We start from the raw sequence: 14,682 nt of genomic DNA, 5'->3' as shown, positions 1-14,682 counted from the left end.
ATGTTTGAAGACAGATCAGTTTAAAGATTTCCTGAATGCCACGAAGATTTTAAGTGCAATAGTTACGTCTTACCACAAGAGGACCCCCAAAGACAATTGGTCTTGTAGCGTGGAAAACAAGATGATAGAAATTTGTCTTCATAATACTGATATGTGCCGTATGTTTAATTATGCTTTAAGATAGCTTATACATTTCACTGTAATTTTGAAAGAAGACATTATATTAGCTCCTTAAATACTGACTGCAGACTACGTTAGGACTAAAAATATTTCACATAAACCCAGGAACCATATTTGCACCAAATTAAACACTAAGACCATGTAATGCCTTTTGTTATTATTTTTGTTAGTAGTAAATTTAAACACTTATAAAGGATTATTTTTTATTATTGCTAAATGTATTTTAATTTTGAGAACTGTCTTGTATACCATGATCTAGATTGTTCTTCCAATACTTTCATCCACTCGGAAGACGATGAAAAACTTACGCAGTACATACGTTGAATCTTGAAGTTCCCTTATGAACCCTTTAACTAGATTATACTTATTCTACTTTAATGGTCCTGTCCCTTTCAGCTTAGAGTTCTTTTTCATTTTCACAGACTTTCAATGAAAATCATATGTACTGAAAATGGAGAGTGAGGTTGTGCTCTCTTGGATTATAATGAAAAGTCAACTAAATGTTCTCATTCTACAAGAAGGACTTCGATGCTGTACTCTTTACTCTTTAAAAAGCTCCACTTCAATAATGTATTGCTGAACCAAATCAAATGAGATTTTCAGCAAAACCATCATGATATTAAATGGAAGGCTGCTAAAGGAACATCCCTTCTAATTTAATCTCAAAAAAAAATGCAAGTATCAAACAAGGAATGGAAACTTAATCAAAACTTTTAAACTACCTTTTAATGGAAAGTTAGAAAAGTCTATCTTAACAAAACAACAGAAAAATTAAGGTCATAACTTCAGAAAGATAGTCTACTTAGTGTTCAGAAAAGTTTAAATCAGGACACTTAGGTGAATAAATATGTGTGTAAAAATTGGCTTCGGTAACCCATTAGAATGGTTGATTTTGACTACAGAAGAGGTGAATTGTGATTATAAAAGTATATGGTATAAAGCCAAAGCCCTGGCTTTATAGATAGGCAAACCCAGGACGTTTTCCCATTACTTTTTAAGAAAAACAAGAAGTGCAAATAGTTTATGATGGTTCAACCAAACATAGTTCCACAGAAAGCAAGACACATTTTGATACTATCGAAGAAGGCGATATTCTACTTACAATGGTAATCAAGCTAAATGGCAATTAATTATCATGAATATTCCTACCATTCTGTATCAAGTTATACCATCACTTCAGCTCATGTAACAATCAAAGGCTCTAGATAACACTTAGGTATTCTTAAAACCAGTATGAACTAGTTTTACTAAAGTGTCATAGAGAACATTTTCCTCAAATCTCTTAATCTGGGTATGAAAATATTGATGACATATCTTTCAGCTTAGACTTGAATAAGCTTCAGTTTAGATAAATCATTACTACAATAATCAGTTTGCTTATTCACAAAGATACATCTAGATAGATTATCCAGTATTAATCAGTACTTCCTCAATAGCAAAGTACCTGGAAGACTAACATAAATCTCATGCGGATGTATCGTCATGTTAGTAGGAAGCCAGGTTCTTGTATGTGTAAATATCAGTAAAGTATTTGACACCATTGACTGGTCTTTTCTCTGCCACTATGGAAAATACCAGACAGCAAGCAGAACCACTGCTGGACCTAACTTAATGTAATTAAGATTATTTCCTTTATAAATGATGGTATTGTACCTGAAAGGAATTCAGACCCAAATTTATATGGTATATTCACCAATAAGAAAATATAAATTAACTTCACTGCTAATTCGTTCCTATATTTACATATTCTACTGCAGGCAAAAGCCTGTGAGTGGCTGTTCTGTTTTAGAAAATACAGTTTGAAAGGCTCTTGCATCACAACTTGTGTGACAGGGATTCAGTGCCATGGACGCAACATGGTGTCTGTTCCCTCACCCACCCCCCGCCCTAAAAAAAAGATCACGAGACTAAATAGATGATTTTGTGGTCTTTTAGCTTGTGATTACCATATGTTTTAGCAAAACTCATTTGTCTCCCCGCTTTATACATCATCTGCTTTTGTTAATGTTATTGTCAAAACATCTAGACCTGTACTAAGTTAGATTAGCAATTCACACCTTTGTAAAAGGTTTGGCAGAACTCCAGCATTTTGATGTCAGATGTGATTGTTGATTTGCATTTTAAAGGGTGTCATTCACTCAATGCATCATTTTGCCTTTTGTACTTGTAACATTTTTCAGAAGAGATGGAAAAAACAAGCGTAAATTTATTTTATGAGTGCTCTCTGAATCTCTTGGAACAACAGACATTGCTGAATCTGGGAGTTGGTGGAAGAAATGTTTCAACAGTGGAAGGAAAGTTACAGATTTCAGTAAGTGAAAGACATGGTTATTCTCACAGAGATGTTGTGCCTCTGCACCAGTTGCAGGTGCCTGTTTTTCTGTTGGTTGCCTGCATCGCCTTGTCTGCATGCAAAATGACAGCTTGGCTTGGTGACATGCAAAAAGTCATCACTAGGAATCACAAGTTATTTTCTCACTCTGTATCACAAACTAAACCACACCACAAATACTTAGGTCCTGTGATAAGATTCATTTTGGTAAAATGCTTTGCTGAACAGAAGTACCCAGGAGCTTTGCTACTGGTTTCAGTGAGGTCAAGATTCCTCTTGTCGTCCACCACTTCAGTCTTCAGGATCTAAGTTGCCCAGCTACAAACGGAGTTGCACTGCATGACCTTCAGATATGCCTTCCAACCTAAATTATTCTATGATTCCCTAATAGTGCAGTAATTCTGCATTTCAAGCATGTTCAGATATTCATGCTATTTGATGGAACAAGAAGTGATGTCCGTGTGGCCAGTTTTCATTAAATATTAAAATACCACATCTGTGGTTAAAAATAAAGCTTAGGAGACAATATTTTTCTTCTTTATTGACTCTTTCAGTGCCTTGTTAAATCTCACCTGCTATGGGAGTGCATTGCAGCAGATCTTTGAGTTGGAAACTGTACCACAGAAAGGTTGTAATGTGGACCCAGGTTCTACCACACAGGCTTTATAGGTATGTCGGGTATTCCCAAAGCATAGCTGATGACCATGGAGGAATAAAATAACAGAAGACACAGTTAACCAACAGCTGAGAAAAAGCATCTCTGAATAGAAGGAAAATGTCTCTGAAATGACTGTCTAACATTTCCCAGGAAGAGACAAGCATTATCAGTCAGAATCAGAAGACACCAATTGTTCTTATATCACATTATGATGATAGGCATCTCAAACCCTGAAGGAATTTGTCTTAATGAAGTAGTGTGGCAGTTCCAAATGTAAAGCAGCTTCCAAATGGTATAAACACAAATTGTTGTACCACTTCATATGAATGGAAATGTTTCTATAGTAAACTGCAAAGGCTGTCAATGGCTTTAGTTGTGTCACCCAGGAAAGAGAAGTAAATAAAGCTAGTCAAAACTTTAGACCCATTGGAAACCCACTATGCTTTTTCCAACAGCTGGAGGAAGAATAGCAGGACTGTGGTTACTTGAGGAGAGGATATGAAACAATATTGCTCATCAGGTTCTCTCTCAACTATTTGTTATTGATTGGACAAAAAATAAATAAATCTCAACCTCTGGGCTAAAGCGTTAGGGAAGATGACTTTATTATCAAAATGATAATATGAGTTTTGTAGAGAAGACAGGAAGAAAAAGTAAGAACTCCTGCTCTGAATGGTGCAATTGAGCGGAGGATGAAGGGCCCAGGAGGAGATGTCACTGAAGCAGATGAAAATATGATCCTGGATACGAAGAGAATTGTTACTGGTGAGCAAGCTTTACGATGGTGAAGCTGTATGAACTGAAAAAGCCAAGATACACACTGAAAAGAGTAATGGCCTGAAGCCTGTTTCCACCCTCTCCCTGCCCCCTGCCCTGCAAGAGCGCGGGGGAGGACAGGAGGAAAAGCCACCGAGTGTGATCCTGATGGAGGACAGGAAGGGCGAGGGCAGGCTGTGCGGCACAGCATCTTTCTCATTTATCTCTGAGGTCTATCATAATAGGCCAGCAATCTTAATCAAGCACTCCAGTAAGATGAATATCAAGAATGATTCCTATTAAAGTCAAGAACAGTTTTGTTTGTTACCTGAATAGGAGCAGGGTAGACCCAACAATGCTCTGTGCATGAAACAGGTCTATCAAATCTCAGCAATGCTTGGATATACAGTAATTGGCTATTGCTGATGTGTTCACTTGATTTGATTTTAGCTTTGACAGCTTCCCAACATGAAAAAGAGTGATTAATATAAGTCATTCAGACATACTGTTTAATGATGAAAAGGTGATTGAGAGGCTGTATGTGCCCCTGTGGACAACAAATTTGTACATCAGAACAGAGCAAGAATTCTCTGAGGAGAAAAGTGAGGATCTATGTTCAAATAAAAATTATTTAGGGCATTAGGAAGACAAATAAGGAACTACAACCGAGGTATCTGTTTTCAAGTCTAAATTAAGTGAACACCAGTAAGAGACATTTCCCAGCTCTCTTAGAGCCTGAAGCACATGCTGTGCAAGCCATTCAAGGCTCTCAACAATTAAAGATCTTATTTGATTTCCACAGACATGAAGGCAAATTTCCCAATGATTTAGATGGAAACTAGAAAAACTCTGAGAAAACAGGTAGAAGAATACTCAGACTTTACCACATAAAGGAACAGAACTTAGCCTGTTAGGTTTTATTGGGATTTTTTTTTTTTTAGGATCTGAATCTATACAGATAGAAGAAAATCAGTATGGTGTTCTTCAATAGCTATTGTTAGTGAGATATATGTTAATAAAAATCTGAGCTCCCTGAAAACTTTACTCTACTTGATCTAAGTCAAATTAATCACCATTAAGATTTTATCCAAGCTGGGTAAATACAGCAGTGTGTCTGTCAAAAGGTGAAGCCTTGGTTCCTAACCAGTATTCTTGGTCTCTTGAAAAATGAGTGCTTATCAGATGACAGTCTTAATGAAAGAATAGCAGGTACTCATTTTTAACTCTTCAGTTACTATACAGAAGACTATCAAATGGTTTTCTGGGAAATTTGTATTTTGTTACTGTTGTATGCTATCTCCTAGAACTGCTTGCTTGACCAACTATTCTTGTGCAAAACTAAAATGAAAAGCGTTTTCAGCTAGAAAATTTCCTTTTTGGCCAGTACCATAAAACCGAACAGCTTACATTAGTTCCCTTTTTCTCTTACCACACCATAGTTTCAGATGCACCATAGTGCAAAAACATTGGTTTCCCTGTCTTGGTGTGAAAGCCTGTCATTAACAAGTGATTATTCAATTTATTTTTTCTTTTTTTCCCTAAAATATGGCATGAGCCTTCTAATCTTTCACTCACATGAAACAGAATAATTATAACTTCTTTAGAAGCAATGCTGAAGGTATTTTGTCCCCTTTGATAGGCTAGGGGTGATTGATGCTTGGAGGTTTGGGGATTTTTTTAGAAGTTGGATTAATTTATGGATTTTTGATCACTTTCCACTGTGAGCGTTGATAATAGAGGCTAAACACTGGAAGGTTTTATCCCTGTTAGGACTAAAAAATGTAAAACAGAATTTTTCTTTTTATTAGAGTTTGGCTCCTGAACCAGAGGCTATAGTAATAACAGTAAGTGAGATAATTTTATAAGCATTATCTGTAGGAAATGTAATAAAATAGCTACAAGAGGAAACATGTTTGGAATTATCTTATTGAAAAAATTATTCAATATGTTAGAGATTAGAAACAATAACATCTTGTTTCCTGTGGTAAAAATGTGCTAATAAGAATGATTATATTTATAGCATTGTTGCAGTCAGCCTGTATTGTTGGGGTTTAACATACACTGAAAAAGTCCAACTTTTTTAGACTACTGTGTTTAGATTTTGCCATCAAAAAAATAATCAAGATTCCTTCCTTTTTATCCTAAGTTTGCATTGCAGGTACTTTTGAGTGCCATGAAGTTTGATATTTCACTTCGCAGAGTGCATCCATATCTGAGATTCTTTTCTTTTAAGGGCAGTATTGGTTGATCTGTTTGATCCTACCTGAAGGCTTGAGGCTGCTACCATTCCTGAGAAGTACATAGGGGGCTGGGTTGGAAAAAAGTTAAATGGGTGGTGGTCCTTCGCTGTGCCAGTAACACCAAAATCTCTTTTATTGCACCAGATACCAACTTCGTTTTCTGAGTGCCTGGTTGAGGTAGTGGCTTAGAAAAGAGAAAGATGACCTCATGATAAAACAACAACCTGCTTGGTAGGAAGAATGTAAGAGTCAAAGAAATAAAATAATCAGAAGAATCAAAGAAATAGAAATAATCAGTACTGGACTGAAACTAGAATATCTGCAAGAATATGAAATTTTCAGCAAATACGGCAAGTTTAAAATACTGACTTCCCTTGATGTCTTTGTGAGGTTCTTGATTTCTGCTGCTGTCTTTGGTCTACCATTCCATTTTTACTTTTCTATTAAAGAAATCTATTTCAGACTTCTTTGAACTTTACCTGCAAATGTATTGCCTTTATTTTCTCCTTTGTTCTTTCAGTTGTCTAGCAACCAGCTTCTCAGTGACTTTCACTGCAGTGTCCTCTTACTACATTTGCTGTTTTACTGCATTGGATGGAGCCTAGAGTGAGAGCTCACTTGGTTGGCGTGGTACAGTTAGAGAAGGTTTGTCCTTGCTCCAAACTATTGACTATATGAGTAGGCAAAACGGTTTTAGAGAAAGGGTATAAGGCATAAGGAATGTAAGCTACACGATTTTGACATTTATCAAATTTATGCCATAACTTGAAAAGAAGGAGTTCTGAGTCTGAGTAAGACTGTTAAATTAAATAGAAAGTGGAAAAAAAGGATCTGCTAAAGGAGGCAGATAATAGAAAACCTATTTATCACTTTTCACAGTTGTAGAACATAAAGTTTTTTACAGAGCAAGTCATGCGTGAAGAAGAGACCTTGAGGCTGAGTGTGGTACCTGTGGAAATCATTGAGTAGAAGCAGGATATTTCATCAGAAAAGACAAATGAAAAGCAACAAAAACTACAAACCACCTTAATGCTTTCCACATAGTTGTCAGCATTCATTAGGACAGTATTCAGTGTTTTCTGAACAAAAGGACATAGGTAGACAGAGACAGTGGTAGGCTAATGTTTATCTCTTGAAGTTTGTAACCAATACTGAAGCCAAGTTTGGGGCAGGTGGAGTCAAAGTTTTAAGGTGCTCTCAACACCTCAGGCTCCAACTTCAGATAATTATTGGCCGTGTCTCAGAGATTACAGTACAGGCATGTTAATTTGAGCAGTCCAAGACTGAAGGAGCCCCTTTTGAGCATAATAGAGAATTTCTTAGAGCTAATCCAAGAAATATACAGGGAAGTGAGGGCTAGAACTCATCTACTGTTACTGTTACCATTTCACCACGTAGCTGTAAGACCTTCCCCCCCCGTATTAGAGATGTAGGACTTCGTGTTTGTGTGGAATCAAATTAGAGTGATATAAAAACTAAGAACTCCTCAGCTCATATGTGGTAGGTAGCAAAACACATGCACTGTAAGTATGCTAATCCACTATACCAAAATAAACTGTGTTTGCTTAAAATATAATTGAAGCTGGTTCTAGTTAAAACATACAGGCTGTCATCCAGTCCTGCAGGTTGCAGGTAGTAGAGTAGTACAACATAGCAGGTAGCAAGAGTGACAGCAAAACTGGTCTTGTTGCTAAACGGTGCTATAGCTTTGAAGCCGATGAGTGGCATAAAAAATTAAGAAGTCTGTTAGATATTCTGTTCGTGAAAACCCAAATTTAAAAATAACTAGTCAGAGCATCAGCTTGTTTCATGGGCTGAGTGACATGTTTTGAAATTTTCTCTGTACACAGAAGGGAAAAAAGCTGACTAAAGAGTTCCTGTTGACCTATAATGCAGAGATGTTTCAGGCACTAAACGGCTTGCTTATCTGCAAATCCAAAATATCTTCTACTGCATGAAACATTGAGCATATCCTAGAAGGCAGAAAGTAGCAATGTATTCAGAAGTAGAAAGTTAAAGAGGTCTTACTGATTGATTACCACACCATGTGTAACAAACGTGCAGCTCTGTTTTCCAAGGTGGTGGGGGCATTGTGGACTTCAGGGTGATCCAAGCTAAGGACGTGTATCTAAGCCTTTATGTCCATGGTTTTATGCATACAAATTGCATATCATCCTGAATTTCCTGCTGGGTTTTAGTCTTCTCCAAGGAAAGAGAGCTAAAGCTATTAATTTTAAACACTGTGCATTGCTTCTTACTAATTATTCACTGAAGGGCTAGGTGAACATTGAAAAGAACTTCTTCCTAATTCCTTTCCTAATAGCAGCAGGCTTTGGTATTCAGACACCCCTAGAATTCAGAAAAACTCTTAGTTTAATAGTATTAATCCTTATATTAATTACAACTGTTATTTACATGAATTGTAATCTTCTCCTAACATGACTATGCACATAGATGTGTGAAGAGAGCTCCCAAAATCACTGCACTGTTTCGTCTTTTATTGGACACTTCTCTCTACTCTGCTTCCAAAGCCACGATTATTCACAGCAAATTGATTTTTGTATAAACACGTGCCAGAAGCAAGCAGCAGTTCCCTTCTATGCTATTTATGCCCCCCCCCCCCCCATTTTGACATCTATCAGTTCAAAATTGTGCCTCATGGGGGTGCTGTCCCACCTAAAATAAATTGTATTGCATTACACTGTGAAAGGCCTCTATAGATCAGAATAATATAGTGACACATATTTGAAGACATTTCCTTTCCTTTTTTTCCCCCCCTTTCAGCATACTCTGTTCCTTTATTTCCCACAGGATCCTAAGAGCAACTCTACAAGTGAGTTTCTCTTCTGCCAAAGAAATCTTCAATAAAAAATAGATTTTTTCTTTCCAGAATAAAGTAGCACCTTTCTACGTGTAGGTGAAAAACTTCCTCAGGTGAAAGAAAGAAAAATGCATACTACAAGAAACAGTCTTTTCTAAATCATACCAGGATAAATAGTTTTGGCAGATTTCAGAGAAGTTACTAAAGATTTACACCTGCTTGTGTGATTAGCATCCAGCTTCACAAGATAGAAAGCCAAAAGCTAGCTTTGATGGTACCTATTTAGGACATTATTTCAAGTATTTTCCCATCTTCTTCCAAGTAGTCTACAGTCTTCTTTTGTTCTTGTGGTAATTCATAAGCAGTAGGACACAGTAACAATTCTTGTGACACTTTACATCTTCAAAGCAACAAAAAGAATCTAAGAATATCTGTATAACTTACAGATTTTCCTCCCATTATTAAGGACAAGATGCAAGTGAGTAGATACATCAATGACAATATTTATCCTTTTTTATATATGTGCCGGTCATGAGTGTACTCCTGCTCAAAGCTGAAGAGCTCTATCGAATTGGGAACTACATTTTTTGCTTCAAGAAATCTGCAGTAAAGGCTTGGTCTATTCTGTCACTTGAATCCTTTTAGTTTTCTTAAAATCTTACCATTTGAGGCTGAACTTCCAATGTCCAGGGTGAATTCATTAGAAGCCTTAAAAAAGTAATTTAGATACTTTGGAACAACAAAACAGAAAGCAAGTTTTGTGGTTGGAGGGAAATGAGGTTGTATAAGACTTTATACAACTGCCACTCATTTTTTTGTTTGCTGCTAACCTCAGACTGGCCGAGGAAAAAAAGTTCCAGGGTTGATAAGTAGTTAAGATTGCTTTTTGAAGTTAGGAAGAGAAATCTATGCTTCATTCAAAGCATGATCAATAACACTTCCTAAGATTTTAAACAGAAAATAATATCTTGCTGCTTCTATCATGTCACAAGGGCTTCCTTTACATTGTCCCTCAACAGCCTGAGAGAGAAAAGCTGCTGGTTTCAGGCTGCTATTGTGACAAGAAGTAAATATCTCACTCAAAGCAACAGAGCAAAGTCCTGAAGAAATTCCTCAACTTCACTGAGAAAAAGAAAAACATGCAAATAGGGGGAAAAAAAAAATCTATAGCTCCGAGAGTGCACCAAAATGCACATTGGCAATGGAAAAGCATTATTAAATCAAATAAGAAGTTAAAATAAAAAAAGTCAGAACTAATCAGTAGACACATTGAAGTTGGATTCACAAGGAAAACCAGCAGGACCTGGGAATCTTTGAATACAGAACAGAGATCCTAAACTCGCATTGGCCTGAATCTGTAAGTCCATGCAATGTAGCGCGTTGCTGGGTAGGTATGACGTCTCAGCTTGCAAGCAGAAAAGCCACATGTGAACAGATAGTCCGCCTCCAGGTCAGGTTCGCATGGTTTACCTTTCTCAGAAGCTGCTTCAGAGGTCTGCACACATAAAACCAATATCAGGATATCTTAAAACACACTCAGGAATCTACCTTTCCTGAAACACTAGTATATTTTGAAAATCTCATCCTTGGCTGTAAATATCTCTCTTTCTCTAGCAGAGACAAAGCTTTCATTATCAGACCGCTGAAGCTCTTTCTGCAGCAATTTGCAAACCTGGCTCCTAGCGAGAGTCCGGTGACCCACCGCAGTGAAGCGGCTCCTGTTCCGCAGGGACGTTGCTAATGGCTCCCCATGGCACAGCCAGGCTGAAGGATGAGGATGGGGGACTGGAAGGAGCCCTGAGCAAGGTGGCAGCAAAGCTTACAGGAACTGCAATTGTGGCAAAGGTCTTTTTTTATAGTTCACCATTTATGACTCGCAATAATAAGTCTGCCTTGCTGGCAGTTAAAATTTATTATGTATATAGTTACAGAATTCCAACTAAGAAAAAGGACAAATGTGGCAAAATTAATCTGAATATTCAAATATCCTTGGGAATTCATTATATATATATTTGGTTCTGTCCAATGCCCTTCAGGGCTTCTTAACTTCCAGATTCTTCCCCTAGTATCTTCCTCTAATTTAGGTTCAGTTTTAAATGAAAAACCATGTTTTGTAACGAAAACTTTCATTTAGAAAATATGAGTGAAGCAACATAAGTTTTTCAAATAAATAATTTTGAAAATGTGATATTAACATAAACTGGAAAATGCTTTTGCCCATTTTCCAGGCAGAATTATTTACTGAGTTTAATTGGAGTTCATAAATAATTTCGATCCCTCAAACCTCAATATCATAGGATCAGAAGGTATTTCGGGTTGGAAGGGATCTCTGGAACTCATCTAGTCCAATCTCTTGCTGAAAGCAGGGTCAGTTGTAAGGTCAGACCATGCTGCTCAGGGCAAACTGAAGCCAGGCAAACGTGAGATCAGGTTGCTCAATTTCAATATATTTACTTTTTGTCAAGAAAATACTAAATGAATCTGAATCTACCTGATACCATTGAGTTTTGAATCTAAATTCTAACATAGATAAGCTAAAGAGCATCTGTAGATGGGGAGTTGTGTCCAAGAGCAATTCTGAGGCAACAAGCAGAATTTAACCCATGTTGTGCAACCAGCGCCTAACCTTTCAAACTGTCTTTTCCCTCTGCTGGGTTATAGGTTCCTCACTGCAGACCAGGCAAGTCCATGGACTGTGTTAGCTCTGTGCTTTTATCATTTCGAGTGTCTGATGTGTAGCCATCAGCACACACTGAAAAAAGTTACTTTCATAACCACCGAAATACGGCTGAGAAACTTGATACATGTCAGTACACTTTCACTCATCTTTAATGAAAACAGACATTCAGACTAAAAATTAGGAGTCATCTTTTTCAGCAGAGACAGGTACAATGACTGTGTGCCCAGTGAGTAAGAGCACAATGAAAAACAACACTGATCACAGGGTGGAAATAAAATAATCACGCAGTGGCCCACCTGGAGTTTGGAGAGACCTTTCTGACAGAGAAAGGATGACACAACCCACAGCTATGGCTGCCCACCTCAGCCCAGTTGAGCTTAAAGGCTGGCAATCAGGTGACATTTTGATGATCGTTTTTGAAAGCTGGTAAGAAGCTAAGAGAAGCTATGGGGAAAAGGTAGACTATCATAACAGGCCTTGATCAAGCAACCTGGAAAATAAGAACAAGACTAAACAAGACTCATACGGAAGAGCCTTGGTTAGGGCAAGGACTTGAAGTGGTTGATGTACGTGTGGAACAAACATCTAGCGGCGCCATGCTGGAAGAAAATACTTGTTTTTGTGATGTGTCTAGGGGTTTGGTTTATCCAGTACCTTCTGTCTGAAAATGCTAGGGCTTGGCATGGTCTCTGGGTTGCTGTTAGCCCTTAAACTGCAGTGGGGTGGTGCAGGTCATTGCACCAGGCGCCATGGAAGCAGGATGTAGCTTGGGGTATCAAAGAGCAAGTCTCAGTGTCTGTAGTACTTTATCTGTGAACTGATAAGCGGCAACAATGCGAATACAACCCCACTAAGAGCCTTCCAATTATTTCTGCTATGTGCAGGTCTGATCTGTAAACAGAAGCCCAGGTAGCCAGCACAATACAAATTAGGTTTGCTCTTCTCCCTGCAAATCAGAGGCAAACTGAGCAGTCAAACAAAGTTTCAACATTTAGGCTGAAAAGCAGATTTTGTTCAGGGGGGTATTACCTGTACCCTTTCAAATTCATGTCTCCTTAGGCTTTAAACTTTCTGGATTTTGAGTGCCTGTTGTAACTCTCTGCAACATACTTTAATGGGAGAAAATAATTTCCTTGCTTTGTTAAATGCTCCAGGAGTTAAATATCCTGCAAGATGTGCCTTTTTTTTTTTTTTGGACAATGGGTGTTACTTTTACTACGTAACAGCAGATTTATTAAAAAGATATTATTAAAAGAAACACCACTGGAATGGCAAACAGCTTGCTAAAGCAACAAAATGCATCTTTCCTGTAAGACAAACTCATGGCTTTTAGGAATCAATTTTCTTTTTCCATGGTCTATCTTCGGTTGAGCCTGCGTCCCCCTGAAGGCATCACACTATATATCTCATTTTACCCCAAGTCCTAGTCCTTGTTTTCTCCAGATAATTCTGTTGGACACTGCTTCTAGTGTGACATTTCCATTATGGTTTGAAGTGCATGTTGTTTTGGACTATAGCTTTGTGCATTAGGAAGTGTTACAACAGCAAATATTAGTTTCTAGCTTGACATTCAGTTTCTCAGTCTACTACAGCATTTGGCCATGCCTGAACTTCACGTTCCCTGGAACCCTAGCTACCTCATTTGTGTAGCTACACACGGCAACACCTCCACAAATGCCTTTCATACAGGCATTTTACTTTGAGAAGAGCTAATGATCATCACCATATGATCCTTCCTCTTCTTTTTTGTTGTGTGAAAGAGCTAGTAATGGGCACATTCAGAAAAATCACTATATGGAATTAGCCCTCATGAATGGAGCAATCTAGAATCAGGCTCCTAGCAAGGATGAGATACATTGCTTCTTTGCTATTCCCTCCCTCAACCCCAAACAGACCTAATTCAGTTTGTATAAATTAATGTAGTGCATGATTCAGTGGTGCAACAGGAGCTCAGTTCAGGGATCAGCCCTCATGTACTTTGAAATTAGTTCTATAGAAAGTTTGATTGGTGCAGAACACCACAGAGAAGCAATTAAATAGCACAGTAAAGAAGATTGTTAGAACAGGAATGAAAGGTAGGGGAATCCATATCACCCGATGCTCTGAGCTTTCATTTTGGGCTTCAATGATCCTCCTGCCAAAGTAAAAACTATTGTTGCATAACAGAATTCAAATAGGGTGGCTGTGGAAGTAGATACCCTGAAAGCAGAATGAATGCAAATGATTATTAATAAGTCTAGATCAGTGATTACTGGTCTCTCAAAAAAGCAGAAGAGTGAACATAATTATAAACAGTCACACACAAGACCACAGACGCACTGAAGAATTCCCATGGAAGTACGTGGATTTTACCCTGGGAAAAATCTGTGACCTTTCTGAGAAACACTGCTATAAATTAAAGATGCTTTTTGCCTAGAAATGAAGAATCTCCCTTTGCTCCATTGCAAGTTTATCATTTCTGCAATAAAGCTGATAAAGTCTGGGGAAAATGTATCAGTGTTTCTTTATATCTCAAACAGCAATGTTCACAAGCCTCTCAGATTCAGTTATTTTCTGATCATGATTCATCGTAAAACAATATCTTGTGCTTCTTCCAAACATCAGTATAAACACAAAAGACTCCGAATTTAGCGTTTTTAAAACAGCCCATAGAAAATACATATCACTGAAAACGGTTAGATGCTTATCTTTGTCTGCAGAAGGTCAACACTAGAATTTTGTTATTTACTTCTTTCATTCCTCATCTTCTATTCTTTTTCTTAATCCACTATCTCTGCTTTCATTGAAAAATACTAATATGTTTTTTTTGGAGTACTTGCATAAAATGAGAAATATTTTGCACTTTAGTATTTAGTGTTCCAACCATTGCTTCTCTTCAGAGGTAGGTTTCATTAACAGAAGCCACACAACTTCCTTCAGCTGCTCTACATGCTTGTAAGCAGCTCCTCATTCACCTGTGGAAGAGTTTGGGGGGGGGGGCTGTGGCAAATAGGGTGTGCTGTTCAGTATTTTATT

The sequence above is a fragment of the Calonectris borealis genome, chromosome 13, assembly GCF_964195595.1.
Source record: "Calonectris borealis chromosome 13, bCalBor7.hap1.2, whole genome shotgun sequence".
In the NCBI taxonomy this organism is placed as follows: Eukaryota; Metazoa; Chordata; class Aves; order Procellariiformes; family Procellariidae; genus Calonectris; species Calonectris borealis.
Note: the sequence above shows the minus strand (reverse complement) of the source record.